This window comes from Otolemur garnettii, unplaced genomic scaffold (assembly GCF_000181295.1).
Source record: "Otolemur garnettii isolate 467f Iridium unplaced genomic scaffold, OtoGar3 scaffold00189, whole genome shotgun sequence".
Lineage (NCBI taxonomy): Eukaryota > Metazoa > Chordata > Mammalia > Primates > Galagidae > Otolemur > Otolemur garnettii.
This window is the reverse complement of record NW_003852584.1, coordinates 2,509,723-2,519,567: the sequence shown is the minus strand read 5'-3', so window position 1 is coordinate 2,519,567 and position 9,845 is coordinate 2,509,723. Positions and strand designations below refer to the sequence as shown.

At 49.7% G+C, this 9,845-nt stretch overlaps 1 protein-coding gene across 2 annotated transcripts in view; it reads left to right on the top strand.

Moving 5' to 3' along the window:
• The window catches only part of CIITA (class II major histocompatibility complex transactivator), a 52,525-nt gene that overhangs the window by 3,347 nt on the left and 39,333 nt on the right, over positions 1 to 9,845 (top strand). Inside the window, exon 1 of one of the 2 annotated variants that reach the window (XM_023507565.1) lies at positions 6,765 to 6,815. The exons of the other annotated variant lie outside the window; for it this stretch is intronic. The gene's annotated coding sequence lies outside the window, so the exon portion shown is untranslated. Of the gene's footprint in view, positions 1 to 6,764; positions 6,816 to 9,845 lie in introns of those variants that run through there. 2 annotated transcript variants of the gene reach the window in all.

Genomic DNA, 9,845 nt, shown 5'->3' with positions numbered 1-9,845 from the left:
TGATACACCCCCAAAGTCTAGCCCAGGGCACAAGCACCAGGATACAGCATGTGCAGGGTGGCCATAAAGTTTGAGTGTGATTGACATAGTTGTAACCATGTTGAATGGATGTATGGGTGGTAGGATGGATGGATAGTTCTTGTACTACCATCATTCATTATTTCTACTTTACAGATGTGTAAACTGAGGCACAGAGAAGTTAAGTGCTTTGCCTCAGGTCATGGCCTGGGGAGGGGGCTCCTGGGTCTCATGGGCCCAGGTCTATTGCAGTACTTTCTGCATGGTTTCCTCTTCTAAATAACTCAAAGGAATACCGTAAACCTACTGAAAATAGGTAGGAAAGTTTCAAATTGAAACTAGCCTGATGATTCAGAAGGTGCCTTCAGACACTGCAGCAGCGTAGCTGCAACTGTGCAGGAAGCCAGCTTCTGGGGATGTGAACTTGGGGGGCTGGCTCACGGCTACATGGAGTCACAAGTGTGCACCCAGCCCCAAGAAAGGTTAGCAAGGCCTGAAAGTCAAGGTCCTTGCCTTACAGGGACTCTTGGCCTCAATGGGAAATCAAACACCTGGAAGGATAATCAGAAGCCAGGGAAGGGAGAGCCAGGACGGGTGGTGATAGAAAAAGAACTAGGCTGGAAGCTGGACAGCTCTGGGTCTGAGGCCATGCTCTGCTGCTTACAGAACCATGCACCACTTGGAACCTCAGTTTCTTCATCTCTAAGATGGTAGCAATGATATAAATCTCCCAGGACTGGAGTAAGGGTTAAATGAGATAGTAGCGGGGGAACCATCCAAGGCAGTCCTGGCATAAGTAGCTCTGAGTAAACGCCAGACAAGGAGAATTGAACGGGGGAAAATAAACCAGGGGCTTAAAGTGCTAGAAGACATCGTTTCTGCAGTCTCTTGCATGGATGCACAAATATATAGACACCTGTTCCATGAAAACACAGTGCTGGGTGCCATGCTCATCTGAGAAATGAAGCAATGCAGCCCCCACTCTGGGGTTGGCACACTGATTAAGCACATGGGCCATGCCCTCAGATGGCCTGAATGCCTGTCCTAGAGCCCTGATTCCAAGAGGTGTAACTCTGAGCACTTCCCAGGGGCCCCTCTGGGCCTCAACTTTCCAGGTGTTGATAGTACTCAGAGTCACTGTTCTAAGAATTTATGGGCATTGTCCAATGTAAAGGCACATCCATTCCTGACAAGAGAGAGCTTAACAGCTCCAAGGCTGGTGTGTGGGGCAAACACAAGCCCACTGTGACCAGGACAGCTGCAAGGGAGGACAGACTCAACTGGCCTTGAGTCCGTGAATGGATTGTGAGACACAGAGATGCATTTTTGGCATAGACTGCAGGGCGGCCCTGCCAGGGTTTTATATTTTACTTTTTCTTTGGTTATACTTTGTTGTTTTTGTTGTTCTGTATTTTCATTATGTGGCATTTTTGTCCATGAGGTCCCTCCCTGTTCCAGGAATTTCCCAAAGAAAAAAAGCGTCTTCTAGGATGTTGCCTGATTTATTGGAAAGGGACACACCATAGGCTGCCAACCTGTCACCCTCCAACTTCCTCCCCCTTTGGCCTTTAGGAGGGGAGTAACTAGAGCTGTGAGTGACCAGAGAGGACAGAGGCCACATGCTCTCTCTTTCCAGGCTTCCTTTCTTGAGAAACAGCCCCTGCACTGAACCAGGGAGTCTGCTCAGCCTCCTGGGAGGCGATGTGCTGGCCGGGAGCTTTCCGTTCCTTCCCCTCGGGCTGCTTCTCAGCTAGGCAGACCCACTGCACTTTCACCCCAGGCACTACAGACTGAGGAGCACCTGTTTCCGGAAGCTGGCACTTCCCCATGGGTTTCCCCGAGCCAGCGTAATCCTTTCTCACTTGCCCCCACACCTGGAGTTGGCCCAGCCAGGGAGGTTTCTATTCTTTGTTGCTATGACCTTGAGTGACTCACCTGTGTCCTTACTTACTGTCCACTTGTCTCTCCACCTTCCTGCCCATCCTCCTATCTGCCTACCTCAAACTTACCTGGTCTGTCTACCCCCTACTCATATCTGCTTTTCAATTTATCTATTTGTATCTACAATCCATGTAGTTATGTGTACTTACCTACTCATGTCTGCTTATCAGTTTTCTTACCTACTTAATCACCTTTATTATTTCCCTGCCTTCCTACCAACTAACTCCCATCTATAGGCCTATATTCTCATGTGCCTTCTTCCTTCCTACTTAGTTTGGATAGAAACCAGTCTTATTCTATTCTATTCTCTTATCTCTCCATTTATTCATCTTTCCCTCTTCCTTTCTTGCCTCCTTCCTTTGCTCTTCCTTACTCATTTAGGAATTATGGTGATCACCAAAAAGCCTAAGATGAAGCCCTTACAATCTCATGGGAAGGACTGTTTATCCATTTGGAACTTGAGGCTGCCCCAGTCATCCGAATCCCAAACTCCATTCATTTCACTCAAACTACCTTGGAGTAGTATATCTTTTAAATGCTCAGCTCTGTGTAGGCTCTGGAGTGAGTATAAGAAAAGAAAAACCCTTGGCCCCAGATGTTAACAGCTTTAGGATCCAGAGATAGCAGGGGCTATGCTTATGAAATGGGAAGTTGATGATTTATTGCCAAATAATGTAGTGACAAGTTTTATAAAAGTAAGCAAAGTAAAAGATTATGGTTAGCTGGAAGGGTGGTGAAGGCGAGGACTCAAGCCTCCCAGGATGGCTCTGGACCAACAGGGGGAAAGCAGGGGAGTAGCCCTGGAGTGAGCATGGGCTGGGCATGGCGCAAGGGTAGGATTGAGCAGTCTGTCTGGGAGGCTGCAGAAAAGATTGGTGAGTTTTACGGAACACTATCCTTTACTTGGAAGGTCGTGTTCCTCCCCATCTGTCCCTGGGACTGCTTGGCAAGGGGCCCTAGAATGGCAACCTCAACAATGTTTCTGCTGGTTGCCAGTGGTCTCTGTCCTGCTAGACTCCAACTTGAGACAAAGAAATTCACGTTCCCCAGGGCAAAGCTGACTTTAACAGTGCCATGAGGGCCCCTCAGTCAGGAGAGAAAGGACTTTCTCCCAAGCAGACCTGGTCTTAGCAGAACAGTCACCATCTCTGGGAGAGTCTTTGAGAGGAACATCAGTAGTCTTTAACAGAATCTTTAACACAAATAAAGCCTGGTGTCGACTTGTCCCTTCTTCCCAGCACCTGGACCCCATTCACTCAGCCCTGGAGGTTGTCACTCTACTGCTGAGCCATCTGTGTTTTCCTTCCCCATCTCTTCATCCTCACCTGCCTGGCTCTAATTCAGGCACCTCTTGGCTCCTGGCTGGGGCCATAGCTGGTCACCTGTAGCTGCTCTGCCCTGGTCTTTCCAGTTGCCAGTGTATAGTCTCTGCTGCCAGATGGACTCACAGGCATACACACCACTGCCCTGCTCTGCCCTGTGTTGTCAGGGGCGTGATCAGACTCAGGTCTGTGGAGTGTGGTCTGGAGGGAAGATGTAGTGAGACCAGGTAGATACCCAGGCAGCTGCTGTCATCCAGGTGAGAGATGGCAGGCCTGGCCAATTCATTCTAATCTCTATCCTGACATGAAGCTGCCATGACCAGGGGGCTGGGATCAGGGGTGGAGGCATCATAGCCAGCTGACTCTGAGAATAGGAAGGGACCCCATATGTAGTCTCAAGACAGGTGCCTCTCCCTTGGTCATGGGAAAATGATATTTCTTAGAATGTCTAACATTCATCTGTCTGTTAGTTGTATTTGCCCAATGAAGCAAGGCTCTGTTTCAAGTTGACTCTTATCTTTTCTTATTTGTCTATCTACTTCCCCATTGGGACTTCTGAAAACAGTGATCACTTCTAAATAATTGCCACACAAAGACAAATGGCATCCTCATTTCCTCATATCAGGGAAACTGAGGCCTATAGACGGGAAGGAAGGGGCCCGAGATCACTCACTTGGTAACAGCCAGCTCTTTAGTCTCCCAGCCCAGGGCTCTTTCAGTAAAAACTCGTGAGGTATGCAAAAACTTCATTCATTTCAGTACCACCCTCATCATTTTTGCCTTTCAACCCACCATCTTTATTATTATTTACTTGATAGATTTTTTTTCAAACCACTTGTATTTTTTTTACTCATTTTTATTTTCATAGAAAACTTTATGTGCCACCAAATAGGAGAAAGAATTCCGCAAGCAGGAGGTAGCTATTAAACAGAAAGGCAGAGCAAAGTTTTTAGATACCAGCCAGAAGCTGCTGACCACCAGGCGCTGAGGCCAGAGGGCTGCTCTCTGAGAAATGGGAACATTAGATATTTGGAAGAGGGGGTAGAGACATATTAGCACCCAACAGACCTTCTCCTTCATGCCATTAGGAGGCTGGGCAGAGACTTGAAAACACACTAACTTTCTCACTGTGGGAGTTAACGTTACTTAGCACTGCACCTGTGGGTCACCCCAAACCATCTGACTATCAATGTACCATACTTGGGCTAACATTCTTTAAGTGTAGTTTCTGTTTTAGTCCAATGTCTTGGAATAAAAATGAGGGGTGGACCACTCATGATCTCTGGGAAAATTCAGGGCACTTTGGTGTGGGGCTGGGAATGGTAAGGGGAGGGGAGTCTGGAAAGTCTGCTAATCCCCAGCAGAGGCCCTCAGTTTGTTTTGAGGCATTTGTGGGGCTCTGATACTGGCACCATCCTGCAGAGGATGGCAGATATTGGCAGCTTGCACCAGTGTGGTTCCATTGCGGTCATCATCTCAGAATGTCACAGTGCTGGATGTCCCCCCAACAGACAACTAACTCCCAACTTTCTGTCCTGGCCAAATTTGGTCCACAATAGGGAACTGAAATTAACATCAGAGGCACAAGAGGGCTTAAGGGAGTGTGGGCAAATTAGAGGGTGTTCAACCACAAGAAATCTGACAGCTTGGGGCCACCTTGCAGGAAGAGTTTTCTATCAGTCCCTTGCTTGCTTCCTTTGCATGTGGGCTTTGCTAGGCCAGCTCTCCACTGCAGGGGGAGACAAGCTGGTGATGAGGCTGCCTGCTTCTGAGCTGAGCACAGGAAGGCATCCTTGGGACGGCTTCCAGGAGCCGCTGTCTGGTTGTACTTCCTACACCATGCGTTGCCTGGCTCCACGACCTGCTGGGTCCTACCTGTCAGAGCCCCAAGGTAATTAGGCTGAAAATGCATCTTCATTTAGTATGAGGTCTTGGCTGGTCCTGCTGTCTCAGAAGAACAGAAACACTACTTTGAACTTGTCCTCACTGGTGGTGAGGAGAGAGGTCTGTATCCTGCTAGGGCAGGCTGTTGGGAGATGTGAAGAAGTTGTGTATTTGCTTCCACCAGAGGAAAACTTGGATTGGCCAGGTGCCTGGAATGTGAGAGGGGGCTTTATCAGTGCTGAAGGGTTCTAGAAGTTGGACTCGCAGGAGGTGTGTCTGTCAGCTCTCAGCATGCTGGCTGGGCTCTGCCAACCACGAGGTCCTCTCACTGCCAGGTTAGGCTTTGGGTAAACATCTGAAGGAGGCTTTCATAGGATGGGAGCTCTGCCTAACCCCACCCCATCTCAGGGGAAGCAGGGAAACAAAGTGGGGTCAGCCCCATTGTGTAGGTGTGAGCCCCTGGCACCTGGAAATAGCTGGTCACCCAGACAGATGCTGCCTTCTCGTCAGTTTTCAAATGGTGTTGTCTGAGATGAAGTGGAGGGCAGAGGATAGATGTGTGAGAACATAGCACAGACATGTAGCACCAGCTCTGTAGGGTGCTCGGTGGGTTGACTCCCAGCTGACTGCTGGCTGGGTTGGTGTGCTCCTGGACAGGCCTCCTGAGTCTCAGTTTTCCTGGGCCATGAAATGAGCTTCAGGAAATGCCTGTAGGATAGGGTAATGGCAAGAGATCAAAGAGTCTAGCAGAGAGCCTGGAATATCATCATAGTAGCCCAGTATCACTGGGGTTGCTGTTACCATATAGTCGAAAGGGTGAGAGCCCTCTTCTCAGACGCCCTGGAAATGTCGGCTTGCTCTGAGCCCAGAGGTAGATGAGAGGTTGCCGTTTCTGTGGGATACAGCCATATAGGTTGTTGGGGGGAATGTTTGAAGGGTATAGAGGGATCAGAGGTCATTTTGACCCATCTGGAATTGGCCCACTCAATTCCAGATGAGGAAGTCCAGGCTGGGGATGGGGAATGACTTCCTCAAGGTCTCACGGCCAGGGCAGAGCAGAAGACCAAGACCTCTGGGGAAGGATGGAAGGGAGTGTTGCCACCTGGGGGCATAGTGATGGGCACATGGCCTTATCAAAGCCGGTTTCCGTCCAGTGGAGGCCCTGAGGGAGTCTCGTTTCCTCCCAGGGCTTGCATCAGAAGAGAACTTCTCAGCGAGCTCATCTAGGGCCCGTGTGCCCTGCAGGAGCAGGAGAAAAACAGAGGGCCACCCAGGGATGGGCTGTGCTCCCAGCCAGGGAGATCACCCCACCCACCCAGGTCATTCTGACTCCTGGCCTGTAACCCTCCAGGAAGCGGGTCTGCCCTGTGGGAAGAGCTGGCTGGAAGAGAAACCTCTTGTTGGAGAGTAACAGGGACGCTCATAGGAAAGCACATGGTTGGCACAGCACACGCCTGCTTGCTCCCCAGCCAGGCCAAACCCAGTGGTGTGCAGAGAAAGTGAAAGGGAAAATGAACGGCAGGGGCGGGGTGGGGTGGGGCGGTGGAGGTGGAATGGCTGGGGTACAGCTGCCCTGAGCTCACTGCAGCCCCAGAGCCGGCGGGAGGGAGAGGCTACCGGCAGCGCGCAGGAGAAGCCGGAGGAACTGCGGTAGGTGACCAAGGTCCCTTCTTGCAGCCCCTAAATTAGGGCTGGGAATCAAGGAGCAGAGACTGGCAGCTACTTGCCCGAGGTCACACAGCAATGTTGGGAGGAGAGTGAAAGGAATGTGCAAAACGTAAGGGAAACTTCTCGTTTCCATCGCTCCCGGACCGACTCCACGCAGGACCTGGAAGCTGGGAACCAGGAGGTCGACTTGAGGGGTCCAGGGGACGGGAGCGGCGGGAAAGCCAGCGGGAGCTTCTGCAGAGTGGCTGGGACGCAGGCTGCGACGCAGACCGGACGCGCGGGGCCGGTGCACCACCTCCGCCAGCGCTTGGCGGACTCCGCGCGTCCCTGACTCTGCAGAGACGCGCAGCAGCGCCGCGCGGGGAACTCGAACTCTTCGCGTGCGTGGGACCTGGGACTAGGGCCACCCTTCTCTGAGGCTCCGTTTCTCTGTTGGGTCATATTCCCGCTGTGACTCTAGAGACTAGGTACTGGGCTAGGTGGGGCCCTGCGCGGGGCTGGGAAACCGTCACTTCTTTTTGAGCACCGTGGGGTGAGGGTGGATCCCCCTGACGGGACTGACTTTGAACTCTGGCACCTCGACCTGACTTTGGGGTCCTGAACCACGCCCTCTAAGGACAGACACTAAAAGGCCCCTAAAAAGAGGGGGTGTCTCCTTGGGGTTCAAGACAGGCAGAATTGGAGCCACTATGCCTAACTTTGTCTGCAGTTCTTAAAACCTGCAACCCTCCTGAGTCCCACAGACTCTCTCCACCCCAGGGGGCCCAACCAGGGAGTCCTCAGCTCCCACAGTCTGCCCCTCCTCCCAATCACAGCCAGGAGTTCCTAACTTTGCAAGGGAGTCTTTCATCTATGCTGCCCAGGTCACAGAAAAAATAAACAAATACTCTTCCCCAGTCAGATTAAGGAAAAAATAAACGAATACTCTTCCCCAGTCAGATGAAGGAAATTGGTGCTTCCTCCCCGTGGGTGGGGTATAGCCAAAGGGAAGACAACCCAGTGAATTATCACCTTCCAAAATTCCAGTCCCCCTTCCATGAGGACCAGGGATCTCTGAATGGGCCTTGGAAGGGGGGGTCCTCCAAGATGACCTAGCCAGGGGGTCTCAGGCTTTCAGTACTTGAGGATCTCCCAGAAGGCTGTCTCCAGACTCCACTGGCAAGACCTGGGGGCAGGGGGGGAGAGGAGGGTGTCCTGGAACCTGCAGGGTAAACCCCTGTCCCAGCTGACTCCCATGTTAGTAGTCCAAAGGTCCCTCAAGGCATGAGAAGTGCTCACATGGTCTAGCTCCTTTACCCTCTCTATGTTGTGAAACCTGCATTGAAACTGAGTCCCCTAGAGGTTTTGTGGTTTGTTTAGTTTTGCCTGAGGCCACATAGCAAGCAGTTGGCAGAGTCAGGATTTGAACCCTGGTATCCTGGGAGCTCAGTCCAGTACCAGGGCAAGTGAGTATAACCTCCTCAAATGCAGGCAGGGCCTGGGTAGCCAAAGGGAGACCTGTTGATCCGGGACCATCTTGTGGCTGTGTCTTGGTTTCATGTTTTGAGACCTCAGCACCTGGTATTTTGTGCAGAGTAGAGTCAGAAAATTAACACAGGGATGCCCTGCCACGGCCCTGGGCTGTAGGGAGAGGGGAAGCTTTTCTGCTTGGGCCTCCTACCAGCCTTCGGTCACCTTGACTGACAAATGACTTGCCGGCTCTGGGGTTCATCTGTAAAATGGATAAAAGATGAAAGCTCTCCTGACGATTGTCTGTCACGCACAAAAGCACTATGGAAAACCACCAGAGAACATGCATGTAGGGGGAGTGATTACTATAGATTCAGAAGGGATTGTTTAGAAAGACTGGAGAGGAAACCGCCAGCAAAAGGGAGATTTCCAGAGACTGAGGCACTCGCGACCACAGTCCAAAGACAGATCATAAACAAGCATTAATTGACACTGCTTCTCATCGGGAAGACACAGATACTTTTGAGATTCTTTGAATCCTTCTCACCTCAAAATTTCTGACATCTTTAACAGTGAGTGATTGCTCTAAGGCTGGTTCATGTTTCTTTAACAAAGCAGCAGGAAAGCTGGCATAATTTTGGTGGCATTGTTTTTGTTTTCAATGATAAGGGATACTGTTGGGTTTTTTCCCAATGGAAAACATTTTCTTTTCTTTATAATATAGACTTAACTGTTTTAACCACTTTCAATTGTACAACTCAGTGGCATTCAGTACATTCAAAATGTTGTGCCACCTCCACCACCATCCATCTCCAGAACCTGTTCATCTTCTCAAACTGAAACTCTATTCTCATTAAGAAATTACTCCCCACCGTCTCCTCCTCCCAGTCTCTAGTAACATCTATGCTACAGGGTGTTCCAAAAGTCACCATACATCGGCAAAAGGGAAAGTTGTAGCTAAATGTACTTTTATTTACAAAATATTCATTATAAAATTTTTTTTTTAATTCTCTGTGTGTTGGCCACCTCTTCATAAAATTTTCTAATGAGTATTTTGTGCATTTGGCACAATTTACCACTTTCTCTGTATGTGGTGACCTTTGGGACACCCAGTACTTTCTGTCTCTATGGATTTACCTATTCTGCATATTTTATATGAATGGAATTATACCAATTATTTGTCTTTTTATGCCTGGCTTCTCTCACTTAGCATAATGTCTTAAGGTTTGCCCATGTTGTGTCGTGTTTCAGAATGTAATTACTTTTGTTTAACTTCAGATTAATATGAGGATACAGATGTTAGGTTGCCTTGTTTGTGTTTGTTAGGTAGAGTCCAAGTTGCAGTTGTGCCTCTCCCCCGGGAGGTGTGCCATGTGTCCCTACATTGTGCCTGTTAGGTGAGAGCTTACCAACCCCCTCCTTCCCCCTCTCTCCCAGAATGTAATTTCTTTTTAAGTGAGTAATAGTCTACCGTATGGTGTTTATCCATTCATCTGTTGATGGACACCCTGTCCTTTCTACTGATTATTATGAATAAGGCTGCTGAGTACGTGGGAGTGCAAT